Genomic DNA, 18,513 nt, shown 5'->3' with positions numbered 1-18,513 from the left:
GAGGCGAAAATGAATGCAGGTGGTGTTTACCTTTTGCCGACATAACAGCTCCTCTTGATAAGGATATTATTCCCTGGGCTACTGGTAAATTCAAACCTCTGAGGTTGTAACGCTTGCATTACTGCCTGGTTAGATCACAACATAGACAGATACCATCTTAAAAACAAACATAGGGAAAAGCCTTCTTTCATTCTGTCTAAGTCAAGTAATCACTTCTACCTGCTGCCTCCATGTGACTGGCATTTCTGATGTTTAGAGATAAATACTCCCTGATTCTTCTGAAAAACTGAATCTTGCTATACAGCTGGTGTATGTGTGTCTGTCAAGGAGAGAAATGAGGAAAGGTACTGGCCAATCATATGACAGGCACTTGGTTTCATTTTGCCTGAAATGACCGAAATCCTGCTGCTACGTGTCTCCTTGTAGCTGCACGTCTGAATGCACCTTAAATCTTACATACTATCAGGCGGCGTTATGTTAAACCTGAAAAACTGTTTTCTGCTGCAAATAAAATGTCTTTATGACTTGTAATATACTTTAAACACACCTCTGTCCACACATTTCTTTTCATCATGTTAAATAAGTTTACAATAGGACATTATTCCTTGTTTTGTCTGACCAATAATCAAAAACCCAAAGATATTCAATTTATATTGATTTAAAAACTGGAAAAAAGCAGTACATCTTCACATCTGAGAAACTGAAAATTGCAAATGTTAAGCTTTTTTCCTTTACGCCTTGTCAAATAGAGTTGTTTTATCCAGAAGCACTAAGCATGAAGCCACCTGGATACTTCTGCATTTCCAATACTACCACAGCATTACCAAGCTACTCACCAGTGGCTCATTTGAATTTTCTAAATGACAGTTTATGTAACAATTACAGAGCATCAGTATACGATGAGACTAGATACAGAAGTGAATGTACAGTGTATTATTAGCTACAAAATGTGCAGCCACAGTTAAATGAGGAAATAGAGGAATCCAGGTTAACATTAGACAAGATGCTCTGGTCCTACAAAGTAACTACAGGCCAGTGGTTTTTGGTGTAGTTTGGAAGGAAATGTACAGTAAAAGCTCCCAGGACATGTGACCCCTTTGACCCTCATCCTGCTGCTTAGTGATGTGCCTGAGGTGCAGAGTGACCAAGAGGCAACTATCACAACAGTCTGATTAATTGCTGCATGACTGCCAGTGTCACGGGGTAATGGCAGACAGATGTTGGCAAACGCTGTTGCTAAGCCTAATCTGGAGCCAAAAACATGCCGGGGTTTAAAGCTCTGCCTGTGGCTGCTTCTGGGAAGCAGAGCAACACACACAGATATAAAACGAAATCTCAATCTCTTCAGTTGTAGCTTTCTAATCTGCAGGATGTCTTCTCTCCGGTACAGTCAGCTTAATCTGACTGCTTTCTGCATGGAAAACACACAGGAAAGCATTGATCGCTCTGGACTTAGTTTGTGGGGATCAATGATAATGCCATCATTACCTACCGCTGAGCTGCGAGGCGATTTGGTGTTAAGCACCTAAAGGGTTGCCGTTGTATCCATTTTCACTTGTAGGCTTTAGGCATACAAGGCAGCACAGGTGAATGCGCTATAAAAAAATATTTGCACACAGATACTGACATGCCCGTCCTTGCCTTCACCTTATACAACAGTTTACAGTTACAATATTACATAAAGCCACTGTGCAATAGTCACTGTATGAATGCAGTAATCGAGTGACATATCATAATTATTTTGATAGATTTTGCCATGTCGAATTACTTCCTCACAGATGACGACTAATCTCTGTATATTATAGTATAAATATGCCATTACTCATACTGAAAATCAATACAAATTTGATATACAATCCAGCCCCTTTTCAGACAGCAAAATCCTGCACCACTTTCAAATCAAATGGTCTGTAGTCTTCTCAGGGGAAAGGAGAAGCTGAAGCGCAGCCGCTTCGCTGATGACCCAGATAGAAAACCTTTTGCTCCACATGGTGAGCACTGAGCAAGCAATGACTTAGTCAGCAAATTACTGGTCAGGCCTATAAATATAACTGCATTAGTCTAGCAGTCTGTTCATTTGATTTAGAGGTATAAAAACTGACAAGATGTATTTAACACAGACGTTAACATCAATCAAGAATCAAGTTCTTAGCTCATGCCAAGTCAAAGAGTGCGAAAGAATGTAATGTTTGCAGGCACTCAGAGATGCATCATGCTGTGATTAATACCACGCAGGTCTGGGCAAAATATCTGCATCTGAACAGCAGCAGGTGCTGAGCTGTGCTGAATGAAGAAGTGGGACACTGCTTCCAAGTTCCCAGACATTTGAGGGCAAGCATTTGTATAAATGTTTGAACAGTCTCTCCGCATACTGGCTGTGCTTTCTGAGACAGTCCTGAAATTCCTCTATGAAGGAATGGGAAGCACAGACAGAACTGACACCCATCCATCGCATCTCATGTGGGGAAGATGGGGAAAGGCAGCAGGAGCAGCTTGTGAATGAGTGAAGTTTCTGAGGAGTGGGGGTGAGAGTGATGTTGAGAGTGAAGGTGTTTTTCCGCTTCCCTATGAGGCATCTGACTGAGCTTTTGACAGATAGTGAGATGAATTGAGGGATTTGAGGGCTGACAGAAAGATCACACAGCTTGTATTTTTAATAAGGCCCTGGGTAGCAAGGCTCCAAGAGGTAGCTAGTGCAAGGACTGAAATATTAAGAAGATGGATCTTTGATTTTTCTTTTAATGTCTCAAGAAAAAAATAGCTAACTTTTAATGATGAGACCGACAGTGATTTTCCACACCACTTCAAATGCTCTCTTCCACTGCTTTATGTATGACTCATGGCTAATCTGAAAATAAATAATAAACATAGACAAACTATAATAAAGCAATCTGTAATTGGTCAGACAGTCTCCTTCGCAATCAATTAGTCTGGTTGGGCTTCTGGGTGTTAGCATGTTAACATTTGCTAATTGTTGTTTAACACAAACTACAACTGAGGCTGATGGGAATGTTATTAGTTTCACAGATATTTAATCACAAACCAAAGTATTGGACAAAACTGAAATTTTGACCTGATGAAAAGGCATGAGGTATAAAAGTCAATACAATTGATCCTGAGGGGAACATGCTTATATGCACTAGATTTCATGGCAATTAATTCAAAAGCTGTCAAGATATTTGTATAATTTCTGCTTCCCAAGTACTTGTAACACTAAACATTAACACACTAACACTTCTCTAAAGTCAGCCACTTAGCACTTCCACTGCAGCAGTAGGAAGGTTATATGTACTGTAGGGCTGGGAACGCTTACTTCAATCACTTCTTCATAAATAAATGTTCTGCACGTATATTACATTACAACAGGTGCTGAGGGCACTGAGAGCGTTTATCATTTGCTTTTTTAAAAACTTTTTCTTATGGATTTTCTTAGCTGGTCAGTGGTGTGAATCAGCATTCATATTATCATAAACTTTCTAATCACTCCACTCTGTCTCTAACATGGAGCTGTACTAGCGCAAAACAATTAATCGATTAGTCGACTTACAGAAAATTAATCTGCAGTTATTTTCAAATTTGATTTAATTGTTTGTAATTTTTTTCAACCAAAAGCTGAACACTTCTTTCCTCCAGCTTCTCTGATTTGCTGCTTATCTCTGTTTAATATCATTTGAAAATGAATATCTTTGGGTTTTGGACTGTTAGTTGGACAAAACAAGACAACAAACAAACAAAGATTTCTCCTTGGGCTTTAGGCAACTGTGACAGCCATTTTTCACCATTTTCAGACATTTTATCGACCATTTAATCTAATAATCGAAAATGTTCTTTAGTTGCAGCCCTAAGCTATACTTTCAAGAAAAAAAGAGATACTAGCGAAAACGGAAGAATGTGAGTGTTGTAAATACAAACATACACAATTCTAGCTTACTGCAGCAGTGAGCATAGGCCTCTGGAATTGATGCTGCTGCACTTCAGAAAATCATCATGCCTGCTGGGACTCCAGGTTACCCTGATGCATTTCTCCCCTTAAGAGGCTCTGGCTCATTGTGCTTGCAGACAACCCTTCCCATAATTAATTGTGATTTCATGGAGAGGAGCGAGGTAGGGCATTCCCTGTGGAGATGATGGGGGGGGATGGAGATGGAGGCAGCTGCAGGGAAAGGCACAGTCATAGGGGCTGTGTGAGGGGAGCAGCTGTTGCAGCCATGGATCACAGCTCATCTGCAGACGGCTGACTGAGCCATCTCAAGGACCTTCTACACTCGTAAATTACAGAGGTGACTGTAGGGCTGTGGAGGGGTACTCAGAAAGGTAATGGAAAGACTTTAGATTAAAGAATTCAAATTGTCCTCTTCTTGAATACTTTATTAAGTAAAATAACTGATGTGATCTGACTTAGTGCTGAAACAATTAGTTGATTAATTTAATGAAAATGAAATCGACAACAATTTTGATAATTCAGATAATCAAATTCAAGTTTTTACTTTTCTTTTTCTTCTATCTTTTATATAGATGTGTGTGTGTGGGGGGGAGTGGGGTAGAGGACAATTTACTGGTATAAGTTTTATACGGTTTCAAGAAAATCTATATGTACATATTGAGTACAGGTGTAATGAAGGAACGTGGCTGTGAAAAATCACGTGTGTAAAGCTTATACTAAATTCACTTCATCTGTGTGTGCAATTAATTGACCCTGAAAAGGATCAGAGTGCGGTCGATATGCGATGCTAATAAGGGCTTTTTAACTTTTTAACTTCTTAACTTCTTAACATATACCTTAACAAAGTATGCCTATGTATTCATTCCCTTTCTTACATCAAATGCAAGGATTTAGCTTCTTTCTATCTTTGCAGGTGCATCATCAACCCAATGTAGTAGTTAGTGAGTAAAAAAAAAAGATAGATGATGTAATGATGAACAACATGCTAAATGAAAGTGAAAACCGTAACAGTAATACAGAAAATAAATGATATGCTCTCGTTTTCCTTTACTGATAATCAGATGGAGAAGCCAAATCCAGCAGAAGATTAAATCCAGCAGAGTCCAGGGTGACAGAAACCAAACTAGGTTCATCGTCAACTGCTGAGGTAACTCAGTCAGTAAAGAAATGACAGAGAGGCTGTATGTGGAAGAGTCAAAGACATGCTTGCAATGATGCAGCTAGTTGGAATTATTATATTAACAACTAGGTTCCCCATGTTCCATGTAAACATCGTATCCCAAATAAGATCAAAACCAGTTACTAGAGTGCATGTTAACATACTCAATGTTTAATTAAAAAAGAAATCCTAGACAGAAAAAAATTTAAAAATTTCTTAGTTGCTGCCCTAATCTGATTCAAATCATGTGGTTTAGGTGATGGATGAAATCCTCTATCACAGTACATGTAATTTCATATCCGGATATCAATATATATTGTTTATACATTTTCTGGACATTCAATTAAGAAATTGTTTTTGGAAAAAAAAAAATCAAACCAAATGTTAGTTTTCGTCTAATCCAATAAAGTAAATGCCTGACAATGGTACTTCATCACATTGGTGCAAAAATCCAATTTTGCCAAACAACAGTGGTGCTCATTGATTAGCAACACTATCAACAATGGCCTATTAGCTTCAATGCTATAAACGGTATAGAAAAATGCATACCGGTTGACATTTACTCACTTCACATTGTCATACTGTCCAACCCTAATGTGGTTTATTGAAAATTAAATACTTTGCCATACCGGCCTAATAAAAGAGGTTTGTTAATTACAGCGTTAATAACTGTATCAAACTTTAATTACAATACCCTGCATCGGCACTGAAAACTTTCCACTGATGCTGGTGGGAGCTGCTTTCTGCTGTTCCTTTTATTATCTAATAATGCTGAAGAGATGACATTGAGGCCATTATGATCATCAGGAGTATCGCTGTGGTAATGACCCAGCACAGAAGCAATTAAGATCACCCTCCATGTGGACAACCTCCTACTCAGTGCAAAAATATAGGAGTGTGTTGACATTTATCTCTCAGTGTGTGCATTAAATTGTGAGAGAGACAAACAGAGGCAGACAGAAAACCCACCCTTCACTGCCCCATTGTTTGGAAACAAACATCACACACGATTTGTCTGGTGATGCGCATTTAAAACTTTGTCTCTGCCCGTGCAAAATGGTTTTCAGCAGAGAGAGATGTAGATAAACAGAGAGAGACAGAGAGAGATATAAGCAGAGAAAGAGGGAGAGAAAGAATGAGTTCATAATGACAGATGGGCCTGGGTGCCTTCAACCCTCCAAAGCTCCTGCAATATGACAAAGATTACACAGGAGAGCAATTCAAAAAAAGGTGCCCATGTCCTTGCGGGATTGCACATGTTCAACTTTTATTATTCAAGGTAAAACAAATATAAAACATATGCAAAGAAAGATCCCCAAAGTATCCAAAAATATTGTTCTGGCACCTTGAACGCATCTGTCAACCAATCTGTGAACATCTTTAGCGATGAGGCTCTGTGTTTGTAAGGGCTGGGAGAGTGATAAAAGCATAAAAATGCATCACACTGGCTAGAATTGAGAATGTGACAGCCAATTAGAGTCGGAGCAGGCGTGCAGACACACAGGACTCCTCCATTTTTCAGCACAACAGCAGCTCGCTCATTTTTCTAATGAGCTCCAACTTCTAACAACCTCTAAATGGGATACATTTTTAATTTTTACTTGTCTTTTCTTTGCCAGAAACTAAACACAGTAGGCAAAATTTTAATTATGTATCCTTCGGTTTCCCAAAAATGGTTAGTTTGCATTGTTACTTTGCTCCTCCCCCAAAATAAAGGACAGCGTTAGCAATTTACAGCTGGTTTTCTTTCTTTCCTTTAATTATGGTTCTACTGGTATCACTTTTTAAAGTCTAATATCCATGATGTTTTTTTACTGAACTGAGTTTGCCAGTCCACCGAGGAAGGCAGGAAAGAGAAGAAAATGTGTTAAAGTTACACAAGTGACTGAATCTGCATTGTTTAAGAGATTAGTCCAGTGAGCGGACTCCAGGCAAGATGCACAGCTAATTGTTCAAGATGTGGTGCGAAAAGCAGCATTTGACCATTTTCTTGGCTTTTCATCTTCCTACACAGCCTGGTCATACGTTTAGCTGTTGAATTAATTTTTTGCTTATGAGCTGGATTGCTAATGTCGTTATCTACAGCGTCTGAGTTCACATAGTGCATGCCTGAAGACTTTGTTGTGTTTTGTTTTTCTAACGTGTCTATGTGGAGAGTATTTCCTAAATTTTCTAGAATGTCTTCCACCTCTGTAAAGGGAACTGCTGTGGCACTAAAGCTTGGACTGAGGCTACATCCACACTATGTTACTACTACGTTTTTGTTTTAAAAGCATGAGTTTTGCTATGTTTTGGAAACGATGACGCAGATTACATGACGTGGCTGACCTTGTTGTCTATGCCTCGTCGTCGGTTCAAGCAAATTTCGCCATTGCTGTTTTTCGTTTGCAGTATTTACTATAACTTAACATCCACAGACCTTGAAGAGTAGACAATCTGCTTCCTGTTTACACCATGCCCAGTGTACGTGAATATATGTGTAGTGTGGATGTAGCCTGTCTGTGTAGTAGACGCCTAAATACATGTCGGTAGCCACTATTGACTTGGTTTTCAATCGTTTTCACTTTATCCAACAGTGCAGAAAATCTGACAGGGTGACAGAGAGAGTAGAAAGAGAAAGGAGAAAATCACATCTGCAGAGATGAAGATACTACTAAACTATCTTCATCACAAACAGTAAGTAGGCCTATGTGTAGCAGTTTGCTTTCCTGCAAATAAATGAGCTGAGCTAGCTTTCTTGATTAGCCTACAAAGTTGGTGCTGATGAGCTTCCTGAATAAATCAGTAATATTGTTGACTGATCAGGGGAAGAAACTACATGAACATGTAGTTACAGACGATGTCACAGTTGTTCAAATATTCATCAACATCAACAATATTCATCAGTAGGGAGGAATTATCTTTTGAAACCTACATGACAAACATTTCAGTACCAATTTATGGACCCATAGTGCAAGGTCAAATGTTTCTGTTTATTCCCCAAAGGTCCAAACTGTGGCATGGCTAAACGAGACTTGTCTGGTCTTGTTGTTAACGGCTCCTTTGCACAGGGTGAAGCTTAATTTACAGGTTTTTTTCAGGCTGACATTTAGAATGTGGCTGTGTAAAATTAGATCTTCACTTCTGAGGAGCACTGACTGGCCAATATTTGCTGTATTAACAATATTCTGGGAATCTCATAAATAGGTCTCTTGAATGTGCAACGCTGACAAGCAATTTTCGGCTAACCAACATTCAAACAAGCTTCTCATTCACGTCCTGTGACTAGTTGTGACGCACCAACTATATTGTCAAGCTTCGTGTTCAGAGGGAATTTCTGTGCTTGAGTGTCTGCAACTGGTATTTGACCCATTCATTTCCAAAAATCTAATTACAGGCTGCCACATGCTACTCATTTAACCATTTGCATCTACATAATTACTTTAGGCAGAGATGAAAAGAGACACAAGAGTCTGAGGCTACAAACAGGCCTGTCATGCGGTGTTCACCCTGGCAGAAACAAGTAAAGCATCACCTAAAGTGGAAACGAAAACCAGTTTCAGGATGAACATGGCTGTATTTACCAGCATTGTGTGTGGCTCACATCACAGTAGTAGGTCATTGCCTAAATTTATTTTTATACTTTATACTTATACTAATCTCTCTATTTATCTACTAATGCTACTTTATCTCACCTCTTAAATCCCTTACTATCTCTAACTTCTATATACAATACTTTTTACTGTCATCACATCTGACACACAACAATCTTTTTACTCATTTTTTTTTTAAATTTTCTTCTTGGGTTGCTTTTCTGTTTAAATGTGTAAAAATTAGGCAATGATATGCCAATTTTGTTCATGTATCAATAGTCTTTCCCTCATTCAGAGGGATATCTATACATATTATGGATTTCAGGTTAGCATTTATTGCTCCATAGTTTTACTCTTGATGTCTGCAAATTAAGAGAGGTTGTCTGGATTTTTCTAACCAGGTGCATATCAAATATCTTGTTACAGCAATTCATTAATCAAGAGCTTGGGACATGTCACAATTTGAAAAAGGGCAGGGTCGACCTTAATTAGTCGCCTGGGCTATAAACATACTTTAAAGTGAATCCAGCCGTCATATCTACAAGAACAGCTCAGTGTTACAACAGTTAGTCCAAGACAGGAAGAAGAATGAGGGCAGAAAAAAAGAAAGAGTCTTTTTGTATTCCAGAGTGGAAGCTGCGTCAGTGATTGAATACAAGTTCACTGCAACAGAAGCTCTTGTGTGTCAAAAGAAACCTCTTTCTTTCTCTCACTGTAGCAGCATCTAAGGTAAAGTTGAATAATACGCACTAAGGCGCAGTGTCCACCAGATCCTGTCTCTCTATATGTCAGTGGGGTACACATTAAGAAGAGTTACATAGGAGATGGAAAAACAGATGTAAGATCTCCTGATTCTGAATTGATTATTTCTTGAAGCCCACCCAATAAGCATTAGGGCTGTGGGAAAGATCTAGTATAAAACTGGCAATAATTTGATGCATTTTATTCACATTTATTTAGTCATTTCTTTACTGCATAGGTGAAAGTCAGTCAGTGTGGCCTGGTACTGTGTACCACCACTAACACCACGACCACAGCCTAAATCTGGACTTCTCTCAGGCCCAATTTTCATCAAGATATAGATGGATAACATCCTCTATCATGGTGTACTTCTATATTACAATATTGATACATTACATTATCTGGAAAATCAATTGGAAACTGTTTTTGGGTAAAATAACCAGCTATGAATGTCTGAAAAGTCAAGGTACATCACCACATTGATGCAAAAGTTATATATAAATGCAATACTGCCATAAAGCAGTCCTGCTGTGGCCGAACACAAGCAGAGATATTAAAAAGGAGATCGCTACCATGATATAAATTATATGGCAAAATCTCTGACGGTTGACAAATTTAAATCGTCTCACTGTAGATAATGTAGCATCGCCCATCCCAGTGCAGAGAATGAATCATTAAAAAGGAGAATGCAAAGAACAAGTCTACAAATGTTAAACGATTAAGGAGAGTGAAGTTTAAAAGGAGAGTGTGGTAGTAAAATAAGAACACTTTCATGTTCCCATCACTGATAACTTACTTTGACGATTGTTTGGGGTTTGACACATTTGCAATTCCGAGTACTAGTAACTTTTGCTCAAAATTTCAAATTTGCAACATACTGTATATTTTTGTTGCAATTTTCCTCTAATTTGTTAAAAATATTAAAACTTCTTAGAGTCAAAATAGGCACTGGAGTTTCTACTAATCAAATAAATCAGTTAATGATGTCAGGTGTTGCTACACTGTACACACAAATCTTTTTGGATGGGTATGTACAGGGAGGAAGGGAGACCAGTGAGAGGGAAAGCCGGTACTTAAACAACTTTCATTAGTTCTGAGTTTCATGAGTTCTCTCTTGATCGACACAATCCTTCACGGATGAACACACCGCTACATGAAGTGGTTTAAAGCAGAGCTTCACAAATGCTTTTATATATCATTTGTTCAACTGTGAACACATTAGGCCACTGGGGACAGATATAACTAACTTTTATCCTGGGGATTTCCATGTGGTGGTGAACAACTGTCTACATATGAGAGACCAACAGTGGTGGTGACACTGAAACCTTTGATGACAACCAGTGTTGTCACCTGTTATGACACTCACTATTTCTCATGAATTAAACTGACATAATTAGAAACGTGTATAGGTCTTTTTCCACAGCAGACACTCAACACAGGCGTAAAAAATAACATGTGTCAAGGCCCTGCTATGGGGCATAACGGCTCATTTACACGGCTTACTGGCACACCTAAATGGAACAGAGCCATCATTAATGTTGTTAGTTACTTACATTTCTGTGTTTCCTGCTAGAATTAGTCAAAAAGTCTTCTGTGAAAAAGGTGTATTTTGAACTATATTACTTATACATAGTTTTGAACCATTTTCAAGTTGAACATTTTCTCAGTATGGTGTAACATCTACAAATGTCATAATGTCATACAAAAAGTTGTGAACAGCTATGCACTCTGAACAGTTTGCAAATGGAAGTATGACTCCAAATATTTGCTTTGACAACTGAATCTAATTGTGAGGTCTCTGCCAAATCCCTCTCCCAGCATCAACAACCATTCGGTGCCAGCCCCGCAATATCAGCATTTTGGCTAAATCCATAAACAGGACTAGTTTGTAAGCCGTGATAATCACATAGAAAAATAGCCTGTTTGGCTAACACTCAAAAGTAATTTAAATCCACAGAGTACTGTCCTCGTTCCCTCAATAAGACCAATTTAAACATATATCACTTTGATGCTGTTAGCATAGTCACTGGCATATCCTTTGTAGATATGAACCTGCTTATTTTTGAAAAGACTGACTATGGCTTTCAGCTAAAAACTAAACATTATTGGCACAATATAAAACATGAAGCTGACAGTTTCAGACTGTAAACACAGTTAAGTCAAATGTCAACACAATAGCTTAGCATGGATATTATGAGCTAGGAATAGAAGTCTATGCCCACCAGTTTTTTTGACATGTTGCACTAAATAGTACTGTTTCAACCATCTATGGCTGCAACTAGCAATTATTTTCTTTATCTTATTAATCTACTGATTACTTTCCCAATTAATCGTTTCAACATTTAGTCTATGAAATGTCAGAAAGTAGTATGTCCATCACATGTTCCCAGAGTGCAAGGTGACGTCATCACGTGACTTGTTTTGTCCGACCAACAGTCAAAAAGACATAACATATTCAATTTATAAAGATATAAAGTAGCTAATCTTGACATTGGAGAAGCGGCAGCTACAGAATGTTTGGCATTTTTACTTGATAAATGACTTAAACAATTATCAACGATTATCAAAATTGTTGGACATAAATTTTTTGACCATCGACTGTTTAAGCTCTTCTATCATTAGTTTTATTATAATATTGTATTTATAAAATACGTCCTCCTTCAACCTGGCTTTCCGCTGCAAATATTTTACAGAGAAAACAGTTAGTGGGTAACACAGCAAAATTAACACACAAGCCCTGAAATCCTGCCCTCCTAACAAATAAATCCTCTTGTTATCTTGCCATAGCAGTGGCAGCAGCCCCGCTTGCTGTGTCCTCCTGGGAGCTCTTCCTCTCCCCCTCTTGCGCAGACTGGCATAGACCACAACAGATTGACTCAGCCCGACAACAGCTGCCAGAACCCCGCAAGCCTCGTCCTCCAGACACTGATGGATTGTGGGAGGGGAGCCAGGGTGATTAGCCGCTGACATGGGAGAATTATTGCAGTGTACCACCCCAAAAGAGATTGCACCTGAGTGTCAACGTAGGGCATTCACACTACTTTAAGTCATGTTATTAATGCCCATTCAGCCTTATAAATGAATTGGGCTTGAACTCAGCATGTCAGTAACAACAAGTGGCAGGATTGTGCAGGGCCACTGATCCAACTAGTCACTATCTAGAGTAAAAAATAAAAATCTAATCAGGAAGATAAAAAAGTGAGGGCTTAATTGTAGGGCTGAACAATTAATCGAAATATTACTGAAATCGTAATATGGCCAAGCGTACTATCCAAATCGCAGGTGCTGCAATTTTTTGATAAGGGTAAAATGTGTCACAACATACCATTATAAAAGCAGCATTGTGGTGCTACAGAGATGCCCCGGCCTACAAATCATATTCTCCAGACAGGGAACATGGTTGTTTGGTACAGACCCCACTAAAAATCACATCACCATCATGTTTATATTTTTTTCAGTGAAAATGAAATGCATAAATTACCATTCCCACTAAAATCTCGACTCATATCACAATGTCTGTCATAATAATCACAATATGATTTTTTTTTGCATATTGTTCAGCCCTAGCTCATTGTGACCGAGATTGCACTCTTTTCACAGCACAACATATTCTGATGCGTGATTTGTTTAAAGAAAGGACTGGCAATCAAATATTCACTTTTGCCTTGCAACAAAGTGTTTATTTTTAACTGCTTCGGGCAGATAAGGCACATACCTTGAGCATGACAGTGACGTACACTAACTTAGGTCCAGTGAAGGTAAGCAAAAGGTGCTTCTACTTGAGGACATACTGCTGCTTAGAAAATGAATTAACTGAGAAATCCTATTGCTGACTAGCAGGCATGACACAGAGAGCTGCTGTTTACTTACTCTGCCAAAAATAAAACTAGTCCATCTCTCTCTTCCCAGCATTTTTTTCCTCTCAGAGCTATGAGCTGCTGCATCTGTTCTTGTCACAACTCTTATTCATGCCATTCATTTCTCTCTTGCCTCGTGCAATAAAAAAATCCTGCTGTTATTCAATAAAACATACAGAACAAGACGTCCGGGGTTAATGTAGCCTAACTTTTCCTGCCTCTTAAAGCAGATGCTCATTAGAGTAGAAGAGCTCGCTCCTCCACACCGGGAACACTCAGCTATTCAAGTAGAGCTAAACCTCTGCACTTTCTCAAACGACTGCAGGACAGTTTGACAGAATGCAAGTCAAGAGGCGGCGACTCCATTCGGTGATTCATCCAGACCCTCATTACAAAGACATGGCAATTAATACCCAAGCCTCAAAGTTCAACACCACAGCCAAATTCTGGACTGTGAAATTTTATCAGACAAGAATCACAAATCAGGGCTGTAATAAAGAAGTATATTCCATCCCTGATATTATTATAGTGGCGTGCTGCACCTGTTAGAACAGCCTAGTGATACAGCTGTTTTTCAGACAGATATTTGCACTTTAATAATAAAAACACATTAGCACTACCTTATTTTTTACAGGCAACAATGAGAGTCAGGTCAACTGATCATATCTAATTGGCATTATATTAACTAGGTAGATATACTGGCACCTTCTATCAGTTGCCTTTGACAACAAGCCTGTTCTCATTCCCAGGATGTCAAATACCGACATTTTGTCACGCCCCTCGGCATCATATAAACACGCACAAAGTACCCTTTAGCGTCTGTATTAGATGCACAGGGCTGCCAGAAAGCCTTTATAAAATCAGGTGACATAATGTAAAGAGCGACAAAAAGTGAAAAAGTCTGCTTAAGGCGGCGGTGAGGTGGTTGGATGGGCCAAACAAACCCAGGACTTTCACTCAGGAGACCGGGTTGGTGTCCCATGTGAAACCAAAAGTTAATGTTGACTTTAAAGTTTAACTCTGGAAGAGGACTTTTCATCATATTTAGTTCAAGTTCCAATAGCAATTCACACAATAAACCTTTTTCCCAGCAGACACTGTGACATGCCATGATGGAAAAAGATGTCACAGTCCCAGGGCATTGATATTGTGCATGCTGGTTCACTGGTATGGGTTACTGGGACAATTCAATGGAGAAGAGCATCAATATATAATGTCAGTTACATCTGTGCTTTTCCTTCTATGAAAAGTCAAAATGTCCTCCGTGAAAAAGGTTTATTACAGTGAGATTGCACTCTTGATGAGTCTTTGGCCAAGAAGAGAGACAGGAAATGTGGGAGAGAGAGGGGATGACGTGCAGCAAAGGGCTGCGGGCTGGATTTGAACCTGTGCCGCTGCGGTAAGGACTCAGGCTTGTACATGGGGCGCACACGCTCTACCAGGTGAGCTACCAGAGCGAAATATCTGGCTCTTAAGCTGCTAAACGCTCCACTATGTTCACCAGCTAGTCGCTAACTGAGTCTGTCTGCTGTTTGGTGCTGAGCAGGTAGAATACAGTGGTTTTTTAGAGCTTTTATGCTGAAAACAGCCACCTGCTGTGGCTGAAAACGACGAGCAGTGAGAGTGAACCAAAACAGTAAAGTTTGGCCTGACATCTAAACTCCATAAAGCCAAGGGGAGCTGCAGATTCAGGTGATAATTCTCTGTAGATTCAGCACTACGAGCGACCCCTTTCACACTGTCAAATTGCTTTCACATTGTCGTTTGTACCATTGTTATTAAAAAATGCCAATTATAGCTACTTCAAATAATGTGGTAAAATTAATTAGAAACTGGCACTAGTTTGTTTTTCATCATCAGCACCCAGGTTTGAGGTTTAATTTACAAGAAAATGCCTTTCAAAAAGCTGAAAATGCTATCTAGTAGGTCAATGGGATTTTTTTTAATTTCCAATTATCATTATCTGTATTAGATCAAAATATTCTACAGTGATCAAACAACTAATTATGCCACTAGAACGCCCTCTACACATTTAAAAATTCAGAAAATTGCAGTATCAGGCAGTCGTCCAAGTGTTTAATGAGGGCAGCACATCTACAAGCACCTTGTCACATAATGAAATGCTGATTTTCCCATTATTCTGCATTGTGTCATTTATTCATTACTATGTGACCACAGGAAAAATAATAATCATTCAAAGACAGCGTGGCAATCACACCCCTATGAAAAATCAATATCCTTGTCCACAGTGGGATCCACAAGTCCATATTAATGCATGCTGTGGTCCAATCTAACCATAACAAGGGAGGAAGTTCAAATCATACAACTGGCTCCTTGATGATTTTTAAAAAATATATATTAACAAGATGGTCAAAAATAAAAATCCATACGACCATCTTAGTTTTAAACATACCTATATTGACATTTGTTCTGACAGACAGCGTTTGACTAAAAACAATAAGCCTCTTTTGTTTATTTCACTGTTTTCAAACACTGAAATAACATACTGCTGTTGTTTATATCTCAGCGCGGAAAATAAATATTAGAGAGAGAAGAATGTCTCCATATAAAAACACCAATCAGTAACCAAAACTAGCATCTGCAGTAATTCACTGATACACGCTGTAGCATTAACTAGATAAGAGGCAAATGACCTACAAAAACTTCAATCTACATCTCTGTCTGGGGTTACTGCCACCCAGTCCTCAACATTTCACACAGATGCTCAGAAATCTAATAATACAGGATAATATAACTAAAAAAGGGATGATTATTGGTTTGGAAATATACATCAGGTGAATATTTTGTGTTTCACACAACAAATTCCCAGGAGTCCCTTTTTAGTTTTCTCTACATCATCAGATGTTTGTGCTCAGCAACTTTGTCCCACCACATTTCAGACTTTGAGGAGGCATAATTAATAACATATAGGCCTAATGAAACAATTAAATTTGACTCATACATTTAACTCATTATCTATGATGTATTAAGTGATTTGACAAAAGCATCCTCCTCTCAAGTAAAAATGCACAAAGGCATGCAATCCCTTACAGCCACAAATAAACTGACCACACAGCTTTGAGCAAACAACTCTGGTAAGGTCTCTATTAAGTGCTCAATTTTGGGCTTAGAAATCTGAGTGAAAACGGATTTACTGGTTACTGAAACATGTTATAAAAGCAATGACCCTGGCACTAACCTCAGTGTTCCCACAAACATGTCAAGCATTGCCTTGATAGCAGTTACTGGGGTACATTTCCCTCATTCAACTCATATTCTGTGTGGAGGAGACTGCTTACAGAGGGTTGTGCTAACCTCTGTCCCATCAGTCATTGGTTGATTACCACAATGCAAATTACACAAATTCTGTACTGAGTTTCCAGTTTATTAGGTACAGCTAGCTAAAACTAATGCAGTCTAATACAACAGCCATGCCATAAATCCTACCTCCATGTAGGTTGGAATGGTCACATTTTTGTAGAGAGGTATTAATGCAATTTTATGGACATTTAGAAGACTGCAGTTTGTGGTGTTGTTGACTTGCATTGCTTTATACTGAGAGGTGTTTCTAATATTTAGTCTACTCTCATTTATATAGATGAGATGGCAACTGCCTGTAAATCAATGGTGAGTTTAGTCAAAAAAGGACATGAAACATCTGGCAGAAACTTATTCTTTTTACATTTTATATATATATTTTTAATAAAAAAAGACACAATCCCTAGCCCTTATCCTAACACAGCAAACGTAACTTCCATTTCCAGATTTTTTGTTTTACAATCGGATCAACAACAACAACAACAACAATAATAATAATAATACTAAATAGCAGTAATAACAGTTTCCATGCATTAATATATACCATGATGGCCAGTACGTCGCATAAACGATCGTCGGTGTATTAAAGCATGTTGACGTAACCAGAAGCTCATTATGGTTTTCATAATCTGCATCAATTATCATGCCAGTTATGTATGCTTGCCAGTAAGCAGGTCGACAATAAATTGCAAGTTTTTTGAACGGAGTTTGGCGTGACATTTTACTCATACTAAAAGAGCGGCACGTTTTGGGGTTGTGGGTTTGACAACCAAATATTAAAATGTGTTTAGAAGCCCAACATTTTTGGGGCCAGCTCTGACAGTCACATCCAGGCAAAGCACCGACTACACCGGCTTGGTTGACGTGTGCCTCAACCCAGATCAAAGCAAAACAGACTCACGACTTGCAGCGACTACAGGGAACGACTCAACTGCCTCAAAGTCTTTATAAAAACTACCAACCTTTTACATTTGCACCAGTTAGAAATCCCGCATTTAAGACACAATGAGAACGAGAGGACACAACGCTATTGTGCTAAAAGATGGGCAGGGGGGATTGCAGGGGAAAGACACAAGGGGCCATATGTCTCATCTGGCCAATTAGCTAGCCTGCTAGCCAGCAATGGTCACAACAAAATGCATTTGCTCTCTACTACACTGGCAGACCAATGTTAGCTTCAGCAGCTACTCACCCCAGCCGAAGAGTCCAGGATGTCCTAAAAACTGAGTCACAGCCGCCCGGCAGGTTTGTCAAACCGTAAAAAAATTCGTTGTGTTGAATTTGTACGACTACAGTCACCGGACAAGCCTGCGGTGCTGCTGCGTTTTCAGTTCGCCCCGCTCACAGCACCATTAAAAGCTGCATTGTTGAAGCGACGGCAGGACAAACAGCACCGACAGCACGCCGCAAAGCATTGTGGGAAACGGTGTTGATTTAACGTGCTATTCAAACACATGAACTATTGGGAGAATGCTCCACCTAGTGGTCATAGTGGGTGCTGATGTAGTGACACATGTAAGGAGAAAAATAGCCTTTCATGTGATAATATATATTATTATTTATAATAAAAATATGTAATATGTGATAATATATTAAATAATAATAATAACAATAACCCCAAACTTAATAATCTCTAAAATGTTATTTTGTATTTATTTGTTAATTGATGTTGTTGTTGTTTCATTTTTAATTTATTTTATGTATTTGTTGCTGATTTGAATCATATGGTAATACAACAAGACTTTTACAGATGGCAAGGACCTCAAACACCTCTTCGAGATATTTCTGGTTGTTTATTTGTTTCATTTTTGCTTGCTACAGTTATGTGTTCAGTGCTGTATTACAAAACATTTCTTTGCCTAGCAAATTGTTCATGAAAAATGAAAAACAAAAAGCAAAACAGTACAGCGAAGGCCATGAACA

The 18,513-nt window shown here is 38.7% G+C and overlaps 1 protein-coding gene across 1 annotated transcript in view; it reads right to left on the bottom strand.

Moving 5' to 3' along the window:
- extl3 (exostosin-like glycosyltransferase 3) overlaps positions 1-18,014 on the bottom strand; it is a 30,256-nt gene extending 12,242 nt beyond the window's left edge. The window contains exon 1 of the mRNA XM_044168861.1: positions 17,783-18,014. The gene's annotated coding sequence lies outside the window, so the exon portion shown is untranslated. The remainder of the gene's footprint in view (positions 1-17,782) is intronic.
- Between the last annotated feature and the right edge of the window lie 499 nt (positions 18,015-18,513).

This window comes from Siniperca chuatsi, linkage group LG16 (assembly GCF_020085105.1).
Source record: "Siniperca chuatsi isolate FFG_IHB_CAS linkage group LG16, ASM2008510v1, whole genome shotgun sequence".
Lineage (NCBI taxonomy): Eukaryota > Metazoa > Chordata > Actinopteri > Centrarchiformes > Sinipercidae > Siniperca > Siniperca chuatsi.
The sequence above is the reverse complement of the archived record's forward strand: the minus strand, read 5'-3'. Positions and strand labels throughout refer to the sequence as shown.